Consider the following 16,025-nt stretch of genomic DNA (forward strand, 5'->3'; position numbering starts at 1 on the left):
GAGAGGGTTGGTTAAGACCCCACTAGAATGAGCCCCTCCGTATGGAGACCCCAAACCAACAATCTCATATTGATGTAGTATATATTAGAAGATGAAGCCCGGGCGGCAGCGCGGACAACAGGGGGCGCTTAGCTGTCCACCGCAAGTCACAGCGCTTCACCAAGCTGGGCGGTGCTTTCTTATGACGTCAGAAACATTTGCATAATTCTAGCTCCCATGATGCACTGCGGGAGGCGCCGCGCTCCTTGTTCTTGGAATTAAAAGTGAATTTTCTGACAAAAAGATGTCAGATGTGACTGAGAATCCCATAAAGACGCACAGACTACGGAGTCAGACCGACATTGTGACCGACCTCACTATAAGCTTACAGTTCTCTACCTTATGGACCTTATATACCACCAGCGCCCTCTACAGGATCGTGCTCGCTTCGGCAGCACATATACTAAAATTGGAACGATACAGAGAAGATTAGCATGGCCCCTGCGCAAGGATGACACGCAAATTCGTGAAGCGTTCCATATTTTACAACTTGTTCTCTTGTTGTTTCCTTTTTGGATCTTCAGCGATGTTGTCCAGAAACGTCAAGCGGGGCGGAATACTCAACAGAGGTGCAGTAGAATACGTCCTCCTTTGGTACACTCACACATACATTGTCTACCGGTCTGCCATGGACGGCCATGTTGCTGCTCCCACATATTGCGCCAAGTATGTGCACAATGAAGATCAGAGCATATTCTATCTTGTCACATATTACGCACGCTTACACGCCAAGATGATCGGCACCCAGCAAGAGCAAGATGTCACTGCATGCTTGCTATGCGCCACACACCTGTCTCCTATAGGTGGCACGCTGCCAATTACACTCTCGTGAAGCCGCCCTTAGACATGCGGAATGCCAGGACAGCGAATCCCACAACGTTGCTGACCGAGGGGGCAGCTCTGCTGCGGCTCAGGCCCTACTCACCCGCCTTGGTGGCTCCAGTGCAGATCCAGCGTGAAATACCAGATGAAAAAGTTGCACAAGCAGATAGTATAAATCCTGGACGGGTGCAGGAAGCGGGCGGACCCCATTACAGTCAGCGGGGTCCGGTCGGCACAGTTATGACGGATCCGTTCATCCCGGGGATTCCATTTTCCAGCTCCCATAACGGCGTCCTGAGCGCAGATGTGAATTTACCCTTCGCTGACAAAGAACTGTTATAATCCAAGATGCAGATCCTTTAAAATTGTTACAATGTGGCCAAAACGCGTCTGGAATACTGCGTACAGTTCTGGTCACCGGTGCTCAGGAAAGATGTTACAGTGCTTGAGGGGGTTCAAAGAAGGGTGACTAAACTAATACATGGAATGACGGGACTGGAATACCCAGAGAGGCATCAAAACTGGGATTATTTACTTTAGAAAAAAGATGGCTAAGGGGCGATCAAATAACCATGTAAAAGTACATGAGGGGACAATACAAGGATCTCTCCCAAGATCTGTTTACACCCAGGACCACGACGGTAACAAGAGGACATCCGCTACGATTAGAGGAAAGTAGGTTTCATCACCAACATAGAAGGGGATTCTTTACTGTAAGAGCAGTGAGACTGTGGAACTCTCTGCCTGAGGAAGTGGTGATGGCAAAATCCATAGAGGAGTTTAAAAGGGGACTTGATGTCTTTCTGGAGAGGAAGGACATTATAGGATACAAGTCTTAGTTTAATTGTTAATCCGGGTATACAGGCAGGTAGGAACTATTAGGGGTTGATCCAGGGAACAGTCTGATTGCCATTAGGGAGTCGGGAAGGAATTTTTTCCCCAAAAGGGCTAAATTGGTTTCTGGCCTTGGTTTTTTTTGCCTTCCTCTGGATCAACACAGGAGGATAGACAGGCTGGACTAGATGGACATTGTCTTCATTCAGCCTTACATACTATGTTACTATGTATGTTACTATGTGATGGAACGCGGCACATGGGGGTCCACCACTGCATTCAGTTCTGTGGGATGGAGAAAGATTGCCATTGACTTTCATCTACCCCATGCAACTGGATAAAGCGGATGTTGTACATGTGCATTTAGGTAAGGTGACCAAATGTCCTGATTTAGGTGGGACAGTCCCGCTTTCCGCCATGACCCCAGTGGGAAAGCCATCTCTCCCGCTTTCGGGAACATCTGTCCCACTTTTGTCCCACTTTCGGGACGTCTGGCCACCATTATAGTGATTACCGGTCAGGGTGCCATGGCTTCCCGGCTGGTAATCGCTCTGCTGCACCGCGGCCGGATGCTCCTACTAACGGCAGTGTGTACATCCGGGATCTTCCTCCAATGCTCCCCTAACCTTTTCTTCCTAGTTCAGCAAGAGAGGAGAAGTGAGGGGGCGCTGCTGTGGGTACACATACTTCTGCCCGCTGCAGCGCTGGGAAGAGAGCAGCGGTGCTCAGAAGAGCAGGAGAAGATAAGTTTATGGGGAAGGGGGCTCTGTTACTACTGGGGCTACTGTGGGGGGACACTGTTAATACTGGGGTCAATATAGGAGACATTATTAGTAATAGTGTCACCTATATCAGCTCCATTAGTAATAGTATTAGTACTGAGGCTACTGTGTAGGTCAATATTACTACTGAGGCCACTGTAGAGGACGCTATTACTACTGAGGCCATTGTGGGGGTCACTATTACTAATGTAACCACTGTGGGGGTTAGCATTATTACTGAAGCCACTGTTGGGGACACTTACTACCGAGGCCACTGTGGGGGACACTATTAATATCGAGGCCACTGTTGAGGACAGTATTACTACCGAGCCAAAGAATATCCAAAATATTTTTATTTACTCACAATCGATGAAATAGCGACTACAAGCTGTAGTCTTTGTCCTTTGGATGTTGTGGGGATTTTTGGCACCATATCCTGCAGCTCTGCAATTCTCTTTTCTACCTGCCTGTGTCTTGTATGTACTTGGATCCAGTCCAGAATAGAGTGAGCAACATATATCACAGATTTGTGAATAAGTAGGACTGCTGCTGGAACAACATCCATTTAGTGTTACTACCAAGGAGACTGTGGAGGACACTATTACTACGGAGGCCACTAGAGGGGTCAGCATTACGGTATTAGTGTATCTTGATGCCACCGGAAGCTAGGGTTTTGACAGGAGGAACACCCCGCTCACACCCCCAGCTCCCGATAGGCGCAAGGAAAGAAGGTCCTCCTACAGTCAGGATACATTTCTGGTGGCCGTGGAGGGTTATCCTGACGGTTACAGTTCTTCTTAGGGCTTACATTATTACCTGTAAATGCTTCCATGTTACCGCCGTAACATGGCAGCATTTACATTTAATGATGTAAGCCTTAAGAAGAACTGTAACCGTCAGGCTGACCCTCCACGGCCACCAGAAATGTATCCACACACTGCAGTGTCTCAGCTCTGTGCCGGCTGGCATTTCAATGCCATGCGTAGCACCCGCCCGCCGCCTCAGCTCTCCGTACCAAGCTGCCGCCTCAGTCCTCCATCCAACATGCCGGCTGTTAGCTCCGTGGCTGCATTTCTGTGTGCTGCGTCACGCCGCCTACCCACGCTGACAGCTGGCAATCAACTGCGCTTTGGCCTCCCTGCTTCCTGACTCCAAGCAGCACTTTCTATACTCACCGGGGTTCCGCCTCCTGCCCCAGCAAAGGCAAATGGTACTTGCAGCTGTGGGTGCGCGGCTGCAGCTCCGGTGGGGCCGCTACATCCCTTCTCACACCAAATCTTTAGTGCCCTTCCAAGACCTGCTGACAAATAACCTGTGCAGCCAATCAGCTACAGGGGGCGTCAACCCCCTGTCAATCTTGGCTCCACAAGGAATTCCTGGTGGCATCAAGATACAGCATTACTACTGAGGCCACTTTGGGGGAGAACATTAATACTGAGGCCACTGTGACAGTCACTGTTACTACTAAGGCCATTGTGGGGGACACTATTACTACTGAGTCCACTGTGGGGGTCAGCATTACTATTGAGGCCACTGTAGGGAACAGTATTAGTTATAAGGCCACTGTGGGAGTCAGCATAACTACTGAAGCCACTGTGGGAGACACTACTGAAGCCACTGTGGAGGTCAGCACTACTACTGAGGCTACTGTTAATAATAAGGCCACTGTAGAGAACAGTAGTACTACTGAGGCCACTGTGGGAGTCACTATTCTTACTGAGGCCACTGTGGGGGTCACTATTACTACTGAGGCCACTGTGGAGGACACTATTACTACCGAGGCCCTGTAGAGGACACTATTACTATTAGGGCCACTGTGGGGGACAATATTACTACTGAGGCTACTGTTAATAACAAGGCCACTGTAGAGAACAATAGTACTAATGAGGCCACTGTAGGAGTCACTATTTCTACTGAGGCCACCGTAGGGGACACTAGTACTACTGAGGCCACTGTGGAAGCCACTATAACTACTGAGGCCACTGTGAGGGACAATATTACCACTGAGACCACTGTAGTGGTCACTATTACTCCTGAGGCAACTGTGGAGGAAACTGTTACTACTGAGGCCATTGTGGGGAGTCACTATTACTCCTGAGGCAACTGTGGAGGAAACTGTTACTACTGAGGCCACTGTGGGGAGTCACTATTAATACTGAGGCCACTGTGGGGGTCACTATTACTACTGAGGCCACTGTTGGAGACAATATTACTACTGAGGCCACTGTGGGAGACACTGTCGCCACTGTGGGGGTCAGCATTACTTCTGAGGCCATTGTGGGGGACACTATTAGTACAAAGGCCGCTGTGGGGGTCACTGTTACTACTGAGGCCACTATAGGAGACACTAGTATTACGGAGGCCACTATTACTACTGAGGCTTCTGTGGAGGACAATATTACTACTGAGGCCACTGTGGGGGACAGTATTACTACTGGGGCCACTGTGTAGAACAGGCCAAGGCCACTGTGGGGGCCAGCATTACTATTGAGGCTACTGTCAATAATAAGGCCACTGTGGAGAACACTAGTACTACTAAGGCCACTGTGGGAGTCACTATTACTACTGAGGCCACCGTAAGGGACACTAGTACTACTGAGGCCACTGTGGGGGTCACTATGTAGAACAGTATTACTACTGAGGCCACTGTGGGGGTCACTATTACTACTGAAGCCACTGTGACAGTCACTATTACTATTGCAGTCACTGTGGATGACACAATTACTACTAAGTCCACTGTGGGCATCTCTATTACTACTGAGGCCACAATGGGGGACACTAGTACTACTGAGGCCTCTGTGGAGGACAATGTAACTACTTTGGCCATTTTGGGAGTCACTATTAATACTGAGGCCACTGTGGGAAGCAATATTACTACTGAGGCCACTGTGGGGGAAACTAGCACTACTGAGGCCAATGTGGGGGACACTAGTACTACTGGGGTTAATGTGGGCCACACTATTACAACTGAAGCCACTGTGGGGGTCACTATTACTACTGAGGCCACTGTAGGGGACACTAGTACTACTGAGTCCACTGTGGGGGGGGGGTAACTATTACTGCTGAGGCCACTGTAGGGGACACTATTACTACTAAGGCCACTGTGGGCATCTCTATTACTACTGTGGCCACTGTGGGGGACACTAGTACTACTGTAGCCACTGTGGGGGACACTATTAGTACAGAGGCCACTGTGGGGCATCAGCATTACAACTGAGGCCAATGTGGGAGGGTCACTATTACTACTGAAGCCACTGTAGCAGTCACTATTACTATTGAGGTCACTGTGGATGACACTTAGTACAAAAGCCACTGTGGAGGTCACTATTACTAATGAGGCAACTGTGGGAATCTCTATTACTACTAAGGCCACTGTGTGGGACACTAGTACTACTGAGGCCACTGTGGAGGACAGTGTAACTACTGTGGCCATTTCGGGAGTCACTATTACTACTAAGGCCACTGCGGGGGACACTAGTACTACTGGGGCCACACTATTACAACTGAAGCCACTGTGGGGGTTAGCATTACCCCTGAGGCCACTGTAGGGGAGACTAGTGCTACTGCGGCCACTGTAGGGGTCACTAGTACTACTGAGGCCACTGTAGGGGTCTCTAGTACTACTAAGGCCACTGTAGGGGACACTAGTACTACTGAGGCCAGTGTAGAAGTCACTATTACTACTGAGGCCACTGTGGGGGTCACTATTACTTCTGAGGCAACTATGGAGGAAACTGTCACTACTGAGGCCACTGTGGGGGACTCTACTAGTACTGTGGCCACTGTGGGGGTCAGCAATACTACCAGAGCCACTGTGGGAGATGATATTACTACTGAGGGCCACTGTGCGGGTCAGCATTACTACTGAAGCCACTGTGGTAATCACTATTATTATTGAGTCCACTATGGCTGGCACTATTACTACTGAGACTCTTGTGGGGGACACTAGTACTACTGAGGCTCTTGTGGGGGACACTAGTACTACGGAGGCCCCTGTGGGGGACACTAGTACTACTGAGGCCACTGTGGGGGACACTAGTACTACTGAGGCCAATGTGGGGGACACTAGTACTACTGAGGCCAATGTGGGGGGGGGGTCACTATTACTAGTGAAGCCACTGTGGCAGTCACTATTACTATTGAGGTCACTGTGGATGACACTTAGTACAAAAGCCACTGTGGAGGTAACTATTACTAATGAGGCAACTGTGGGAATCACTATTACTACTAAGGCCACTGTGGGGGACACTAGTACTACTGAGGCCTCTGTGGAGGACAGTGTAACTACTGTGGCCATTTTGGGAGTCACTATTACTACTGTAGCCACTGCGGGGGGGATACTAGTACTACTGGGGCCACACTATTACAACTGAAGCCACTGGGGGGTTAGCATTACCACTGAGGCCACTGTAGGGGAGACTAGTGGTACTGAGGCCACTGTAGGGGTCACTAGTACTACTGAGGCCACTGTAGGGGTCACTAGTACTACTGAGGCCACTGTAGGGGACACTAGTACTACTGAGGCCAGTGTGGAAGTCACTATTACTACTGAAGCCACTGTGGGGGTCACTATTACTTCTGAGGCAACTATGGAGGAAACTGCCACTACTGAGGCCACTGTGGGGGACACTACTAGTACTGTGGCCACTGTTGGGATCAGCAATACTACCAGAGCCACTGTGGGAGATGATATTAGTACTGAGGGCCACTGTGCGGGTCAGCATTACTACTGAAGCCACTGTAGCAATCACTATTATTATTATAGAGTCCACTATGGCTGACACTATTACTACTGAGCCCCATGTGGGCATCTCTATTATTACTGAGGCCCCTGTGGGGGACACTAGTACTACTGAGGCCCCTGTAGGGGACACTAGTACTACTGAGGCCCCTGTGGGGGACACTAGTACTACTGAGGCCTCTGTGGGGGACACTAGTACTACTGAGGCCCCTGTGGGGGACACTAGTACTACTGAGGCCACTGTGGGGGACACCAGTACTACTGAGGCCACTGTGGGGACAATGTAACTACTGTGGCATTTTGGGAGTCACTATTAAGGCCGCCTGCAGACGGGCGGGTCAGATCCAGCGGTGAGGATTCTCGCCGCGGGACCTGACCCGAGCGTCTGCAGGGACCAGTGCGTACTCACCCGCGGCTCCGGCTGTTTAATGTGCCGGCTCGCCGGGCAGCTGGCGCATGCGCAGACCGGAGCCGGCACAGAAATAGAACATGCTGCGGTTTGTTTGCCGTGCGGCCGTCTGCATAGGATTGTGTTTGTTAACGCAATCCTTTGCAGGCTTTCAGCGCCCTAAATCCCGCGGGAAATCCTGCCGCGGAATTTCCGCTCCTGTGCAGGCGCCCTAATACTGAGGCCACCGTGGGAAGCAATATTACTAATGGGGCCAATGGAGCTACATAGATCACAGATTTGAAGTAGAATTGCTGCTGGAACAACATCCATTTAGTGTTGCCACCAAGGAGACTGGGGGACACTTACTACGGAGGCCACTTGAATATGGTGTGCTGTGCTATCAGCTTGCTCACTTCGTGTAGGTTTCATGATCCACCGCTTGCTCAAGTGGTTTCACCTGCCCATGGGCTTTAGCAATAAAACATTCCATGCAAGAAAAGAGTGTAATCCACGCTTGCTTGAAGAGTAAAATTTATAATCTTCCTTTATTTAGTCATAATACAATTTCCAGGTATCAGACTGCACACTTTGATACTGCACCACTACACCCTAGTTACACTTTATTTATATCTATTGTGGTTGAGCCTCACATTTGTGTTGGTAAGAATAAATATACAAGAAACCATATAAAGTTCCCATTATTATCCAATAACATTACAATTGACCCATCTTTACAGAGCAGTTAGCCTGCATTTTCAATTATATCTATATCTTACTAGCTAGAAAGAAAAGACTTTTTCTTTTGAAAATTATCCTCATTTTCGATTTCTGTATCTGTAATGCAGGTCTGACTTGTAGTAGAACCACCGAGGGGGTATAGTCCCAATTTATGAATCCAAAAGGACTCTCTAATAAATATATCATTAAAGGGGTTGTCCCGCGGCAGCAAGTGGGTCTATACACTTCTGTATGGCCATATTAATGCACTTTGTAATGTACATTGTGCATTAATTATGAGCCATACAGAAGTTATCAAAAGTTTTTCACTTACCTGCTCCGTTGCTAGCGTCCTCATCTCCATGGTGCCGACTAATTTTCGCCGTCTAATGGCCAAATTAGACGCGCTTGCGCAGTCCGGGTCTTCTGCTTTTCTGAATGGGGCTCCGTGTAGCTCCGCCCCGTCACGTGCCGATTCCAGCCAATCAGGAGGCTGGAATCGGCAATGGCCCGCACAGAAGCCCTGCGGTCCACCGAGGGAGAAGATGCCGGCGGCCATCTTCACCGGGTAAGTAAGAAATCACCGGAGCGCGGGGATTCAGGTAAGCGCTGTCCGGTGTTCTTTTTTAACCCCTGCATCGGGGTTGTCTCGCGCCGAACGGGGGGGGGGGGGGGGGGGGGTTGAGAAAAAAAAAAAAAACGTTTCGGCGCGGGACAACCCCTTTAAGGCCGCCTGCAGACGGCTGGGTCGGATCCGGCAGCGAGAATTCTCGCCGCCGGACCCGACCCAAGCGCCTGCAGAGAGCAGCGCGTACTCAACTTGCACGATGTACAACCTGCCATATAAACAACTCCTGTTGACTTGCAATTTAGATATGATTAGATTGGATATACTGTACTAATATTGTCACTTCCAAACTCCTCTATACTTCTTAGTGCAAATTTGCACATAGGGCACCGTGATTGCATGCATCTGTAAAAGCCATTGTTTTTTAGCCAATTGGTGTTTGTCTGTTTGTTACTATTTCTGTTTGGGTGTGGGGGACACTATTACTACTGAGGCCACTGTGGGCGACACTATTACTACTGGGGCCACTGTGGGGGACACTATTACTACTAAGGCCACTGTCGGGGACACTATTGCTACTAGGGCCACTGTGGTAAACACTATTACTACGGTGGCCACTATTACTACTGGGGCCACTGTGGGGGACATTATTACTACTGAGGCCACTGTGGGGGACACTATTACTACTGGGGCCACTGTGGGGGACACTATTACTACTGGGGCCACTGTGGGGGATACTATTACTACTGGGGCCACTGTGGGGGACACTGTTGCTATTGAAGCCTCTGAGCTGGACACTATTACTACTAAGGCCGCTGTAGGGGACACTATTACTACTGAGGTCACTGTGGGGGACACTAGTACTACTGAGGCCACTCTGGGGGAAACTATTAGTACTAAGGCCACTGTGGAGGACACTAATACTACTGAGGCCACTGTGGGAGTCACTGTTACTACTGAGGCCACTGTGGGGGGGAAGTATTACTACTGATGTCACTGTGGGGGACAGTATTACTACTGAGGTCACTGTGGTGGTCACTGTTACTTTTGAGGCCACTGTGAAGGAAACTATTACTACGTTGACCACTGTGGGAGTCACTACTTCTACTGATGATACTGTGGGAGGCACTATTACTACTGGGGATGATGTGGGGGACAGCACTACTACCGAGGCCACTGTGGTGTCAGTTTTAATACTGAGGCCAAGGTGGGGGACACTATTACTACTAAGGGCTACTGTAGGCTACACTATTACTACTAAGGCCACTGTGGGGGACACTATTACTACTGAGGTCACTGTGGGGGACGCTATTACTACTTGGGCCACTTTGGGGAAAACTATTAGTACTAAGGCCACTGTGGAGGACACTAATACTACTGAGGCCACTGTGGGAGTCACTGTTACTACTGAGGCCACTGTGGGGGGAAGTATTACTACTGATGTCACTGTGGGGGACAGTATTACTACTGAGGTCACTGTGGTGGTCACTGTTACTTTTGAGGCCACTGTGAAGGAAACTATTACTACGTTGACCACTGTGGGAGTCACTACTTCTACTGATGATACTGTGGGAGGCACTATTACTACTGGGGATGATGTGGGGGACAGCACTACTACCGAGGCCACTGTGGTGTCAGTTTTAATACTGAGGCCAAGGTGGGGGACACTATTACTACTAAGGGCTACTGTAGGCTACACTATTACTACTAAGGCCACTGTGGGGGACACTATTACTACTGAGGTCACTGTGGGGGACGCTATTACTACTTGGGCCACTTTGGGGAAAACTATTAGTACTAAGGCCACTGTGGAGGACACTAATACTACTGAGGCCACTGTGGGAGTCACTGTTACTACTGAGGCCACTGTGGGGTGGAAGTATTACTACTGGGGACGATGTGGGGGACAGCACTACTACCGAGGCCACTGTGGTGTCAGTTTTAATACTGAGGCCAAGGTGGGGGACACTATTACTACTAAGGGCTACTGTAGGCTACACTATTACTACAGAGGCCTTTGTGGGAACACTATTACTATTAAGGCCACTATGGGGAACACTATTACTACTGAGGACACTGTCGGGGTTGGCATTACAACTGAGGCCACTGTGGGGGTCTCTATTACTACTGGGGCCACTATGGAGGACTGTATTACTACTGAGGCCACTATGTGATCTCTATTACTACTGGGGCCACTGTTTGGGACACTATTACTATTGAGGCCACTGTGGGGGACACTTTTACTACTGAGGCCACTGTGGGGGACACTATTACTACTGAGGCCACTGTGGGAATAACTAGTACTACTGAGGCCACTGTGGGAGTCACTATTTCCACTGAGGCCTCTGTAGAGGACACTTTTACTACTGAGGCCACTGTGCACCACACTATTCGAATGAGGCCACTGTCAGGAACAGTAATTCTTTTGAGGATACTGTGGCGGTCACTGTTACTTCTGAGACCACTGTGGAGGACACTATTACTACTGGGGCCAGTGTGGGAGTCACTGCTACTACTGAGGCCACTGTGGGGGACACCATTACTACTGAGGCCACTGTGGGGGACACCATTACTACTGAGGCTTCTGTGGGGGACAGTATTACTACTAAGGTAACTGTGGTGGTGACTGTTACTTCTGAAGCCACTGCGGGGGACACTATTACTTCTGAGACCACTGTGGGGGTCTCTATTAATACTGGGGCCACTATGGAGAACATTATTACTACTGAGTAAAAGAAATGAAAAAGGAGGCTGGTGGAATATTTCTGGAGTACAAAGTGTTTCCAATGATTGAGTATTTTGAATGGTGGAGGTGCTGCCAACGAGATGACGCTCCACCAGGGTGGGCGTGAGTGTAGCAAAAAGGATATAGAAAAATACTGGTATGGAGGCGCAACCCTCTAAGCTACTAGAAGATGAAGATAAAGGTCCAACAGGTGATGGTGAAAGCACTTCTTTTTTATTATTTCACAAAATAAAAAAACAGCAATTGAAAACGCGTTTCGGGGTCGAGCCCCTTAATCAGTTCGGCTGGATAGGACAACAGGATGCCTGGGGGTGACACAATTCCAAAGGTGTTTTGGAGGTCCTGTATGTGCAGGGGGACAGGGGAGAAAAATGCTAAAGCCACTGGGATTGTCCTGGGGGAGGTATAGGGTATGCCCACAGCTGCTGATTGGCTGGGCTCCTGTCTCGGCTAGCCGCTTTCTTCGCTGTCGTCCTTCTGATGTGTAAGCTCCCTGATGCACTCCTTTCTCTGCTGCAAGCGGTGTGCTTGCTAGCGGCGCTGTCGGCCTTCTAGGGGAGGAATGACAATGTGTGTGTGTGTATGTGTATATATATATGTATAAAGACGAAAGCCCTCACTGACTCGCCAAAAGTTCTCCAACTTCCCGATGTCCTAGAAACATGAAATTTGGCACAAGCATAGATTATCTCTAAAATAGGAAAAGTAATTCGGTCCCAACTCGATTATTCAATTCTAAGCGCAAAAGAATTAGTGTCCCAATTTTATGTATGTAGTCTAATTCTCTCACTTCCTGATGTCATTGTATATAATGTAAATGTCGCATGGTTGCCTCCCCGTGGTGTTTCCTGGGTAACGCAGAGAACGATGCAAAATGGGGAACATATGTTTTTCCTCAGTATCTGATATACAAAAATGCTCGGGTCGCCCATTGACTTCAATGGGGTTCGTTACTCGAAACGAACCCTCGAGCATCGCGAAAAATTCGTCTCGAGTAACGAGCACCCGAGCATTTTGGTGCTCGCTCATCTCTAGTATATATATATATTCCTTATAGGGGAAGGATGTTACGACAATGAGTGTATGTTTGTGTATACTGCTTCTAGAGAAGGGATGCTACTTACAATGAGTGTGTATATGTACTCCTAGGTGGGATGTTACTGACTGTGTGTGACTATATATATATATATATATATACATATTCCTTCTATAGGATGGATGCTACTGATGAGTGGATATATCTATATGTACTATATATATATATATACTCCTTCTAGGGGAGGCATGTTACTGACAATGTGTGTGCATATCTCCTCCTGAAGGATAGAGGGGGACTGACAGTGACTGTATACAAATATATATATATATCCTCCTGAAGGATGGAGGGAGGGGGGGATGTTACTGCAGTGACCGTATACATATATCTTCCCTCTGGGGGGTGGGGTGTTACTGACAGTGACTGTATATATATATATCCTCCTGAAGGATGGAGGGGGGGGGGGTTATTACTGACAGTGACTATATATATATATATATATATATATATATATATATATATATACACTACCTCTGTATGTGTGGGGGGGGGGGGGGAGGATGTTACTGACAGTGACATATATATATATATATATATACACTCCCTCTGTATGTGGGGGGGGGGAGATGTTCCTGTGGGTTCTGACCACTTGGTACATTATCTTTCATAGTCCGAGTGACTGAAGACCACCCATCCGCGGGGTCCCCCTCCTCCTCAGTCCGCATTGGTCTGCAGACCCCCGAGGGCCGCTCTTAAGGACCCCCTGGGGGGCTTCCATCCAGAGCGCCATAATCTGAGGCCTGTCCACAGAACGCGGTGAAGATGGCGGCACAACAAGCGCCATGACTGGGAGCCGGCAGGATGAAGTGCGAGCCGCTGCGGACGGAGGGGATGGTGAAGACCCCACTAGAATAAGCCCCTCCGTATGGAGACCCCAAACCAACAATCTCATATTGATGGAGTATATATTAGAAGATGAAGCCCGGGCGGCAGAGCGGACAACAGGGGGCGCTCAGCGGTCCACCGCAAGTCACAGCGCTTCACCAGGCTGGGCGGCGCTTTCTTATGACGTCAGAACATTTGCATAATTCTAGCTCCCATGATGCACTGCGGGAGGCGCCGCGCTCCTTGTTCTTGGAATTAAAAGTGAATTTTCTGACAAAAAGATGTCAGATGTGACTGAGAATCCCATAAAGAGGCACAAACTACCGAGCCAGACCGACACTGTGACCGACCTCACTATAAGCTTACAGTTCTCTACCTTATGGACCTTATATACCACCAGCGCCCCCTGCAGGATCGTGCTCGCTTCGGCAGCACATATACTAAAATTGGAACGATACAGAGAAGATTAGCATGGCCCCTGCGCAAGGATGACACGCAAATTCGTGAAGCGTTCCATATTTTACAACTTGTTCTCTCGTTGTTTCCTTTTTGGATCTTCAGTGATGTCCAGAAACGTCCTGCGTGACAGAATACTTAACAGCCGGGCGGCAGAATACGTCCTCCGCTGGAGCACTCACAAGAACGTGCGGTTACAGCGTATTACACGAGTTTTGTACCGGTCTGCCACGGGCGGCCATGTTGCCACTCACATTTATTGCGCCAAATACGTGCTCAATAAAGATCGCAGCATGTTCTATCTTGGTGGGCATTACGCACGCTTACACACAGCGAGAACGAGATGTCACTGCATGCTTGCTGTGCGAGGGGCAACCATCTCCTGCAGGCGGCACGCTGCCAATTACACCCACGTGAAGCCGCCCTTAGATGTGCAGAATGCCAGGACAGCGAATCCCACAACACTGCTGCGGAATATTCCGTCCGTGTAAAGCCCCCCGCGGCGGTTCAGTTTATGTCACTCTCATCTAGCCAGTAATGGAAAGCTGAGACCCCTAACTGGCTGTAAGCTGGCATGTTTGGCGCTGCGGCTCAGGCCCTACTCACCCGCGTTGGCGGCTCCGGCGCAGATCCAGTGTGAGATGCCGGATGAAAAAGTTGCACGAGCACATAATATAAATGCATGATGGGTACAGGAAGCGGGCGGACCCCATTACAGTCAGCGGGGTCCGGTCGGCACAGTTATGACGGATCCGTTCATCCCGGGGATTCCGTTTTCTGCTCCCATAACGGAGTCCTGAGCGCAGATGTGAATTTACCCTTCGCTGACAAAGAACTGTTATAATCCAAGATGCAGATCCTTTAAAATTGTTACAATGTGGCTGAAACGCGTCTGTGATGGAACGCGGCACATGGGGGTCCACCACTGCATTCAGTTCTGCGGGATGGAGAAAGATTGCCATTGACTTTCATCTACCCCATGCAACTGGATCCAGTGGATGTCGTACATGTGCATTTAGGTAAGGTGACCAGACGGCCCGCTTTAGGGCTTTTACTCACTAGCGTTTTTTTAACGCTGCGATATCGCTGTTTTTTTTTACTACAAAAGTCAATGGGACTTTCTACTGTTAAAATCGCATCACACAAAAATTGCAGAAGCGCAAACCTGCGATTTTTGTGTGATGCGATTTTAACATTAGAAATTCCCATTGAAATATTCAGTAAAAAAACGCAGCGATATCGCAGCGTTAAAAAATGCTAGTGGGTAAAAGCCCTTAGACTGGCAGGTTCTGCTTTCCGTCGCGACCCTAGCGGGACAGCCATTTGTCCTGCTTTCGGGACGTCTGGTCACCATTATAGTCATTACTGGTCAGGGCTTACCAGCTTACCGGCTGGTTATCACTTTGCTGCACCGTGGCCAGATGCTCCCACTGATAGCAACATGTGCATCCGGGATCTTCCTCCTCCACCAACCTCTTCCCCTAGTTTAGGCACACATACTTCCGCCAGCTGCAGCACTGAGAAAAGGAGCAGTGGCGCTCAGAAGACAAGGAGAAGGTAAGTATATGGGGGGCTCTATTACTACTGGGGCTACCATGGGGTTCACTGTTACTATTGGGGCTGATATAGGAGAGACTATTAGTAATAGTGTCCCCTATATGAGCTCCAGTTGTAATGGTATTAGTACTGAGGCCACTGTGTGGGTCACTATTATTACCAATGTCACTGTGGGGGACACAATTATTGCCAAGGGCACTGTGGGGTGCAGCAGCACTACTGAAGTCACTGTGGGGGTCACTATTATTACTGAGGGCCATTGTGGGGGTCGCTATTACAACTGAGGGCCACTGTGGAGGTCATTATTATTAATGAGGCCACTGCAGCGGTCAGAATTACTACTAAGGCCACTGTGTTGGTCAGCATTAGTACTGAGGCCACTGTGTTGGTCAGCATTAGTACTGAGGCCACTATGGGGGTCACTATTACTACTGAGGCCTCTGTGTGGGACACTATTACTACTAGGGCCACT

General features: G+C 49.1%; 2 non-coding genes across 2 annotated transcripts; both read left to right on the plus strand.

The window, feature by feature from the left end:
- The first annotated feature begins 418 nt into the window (after positions 1–418).
- Positions 419–525, plus strand: LOC136630949 (U6 spliceosomal RNA). Its single transcript, XR_010792954.1, has one exon. It is a non-coding gene; the product is annotated as a U6 spliceosomal RNA (small nuclear RNA).
- A 13,431-nt stretch (positions 526–13,956) lies between these two features.
- Positions 13,957–14,063, plus strand: LOC136630950 (U6 spliceosomal RNA). The gene has a single exon (XR_010792955.1). It is a non-coding gene; the product is annotated as a U6 spliceosomal RNA (small nuclear RNA).
- Positions 14,064–16,025: the final 1,962 nt, after the last annotated feature.

Source organism: Eleutherodactylus coqui, chromosome 5, assembly GCF_035609145.1.
Source record: "Eleutherodactylus coqui strain aEleCoq1 chromosome 5, aEleCoq1.hap1, whole genome shotgun sequence".
NCBI classification, from domain to species: Eukaryota; Metazoa; Chordata; class Amphibia; order Anura; family Eleutherodactylidae; genus Eleutherodactylus; species Eleutherodactylus coqui.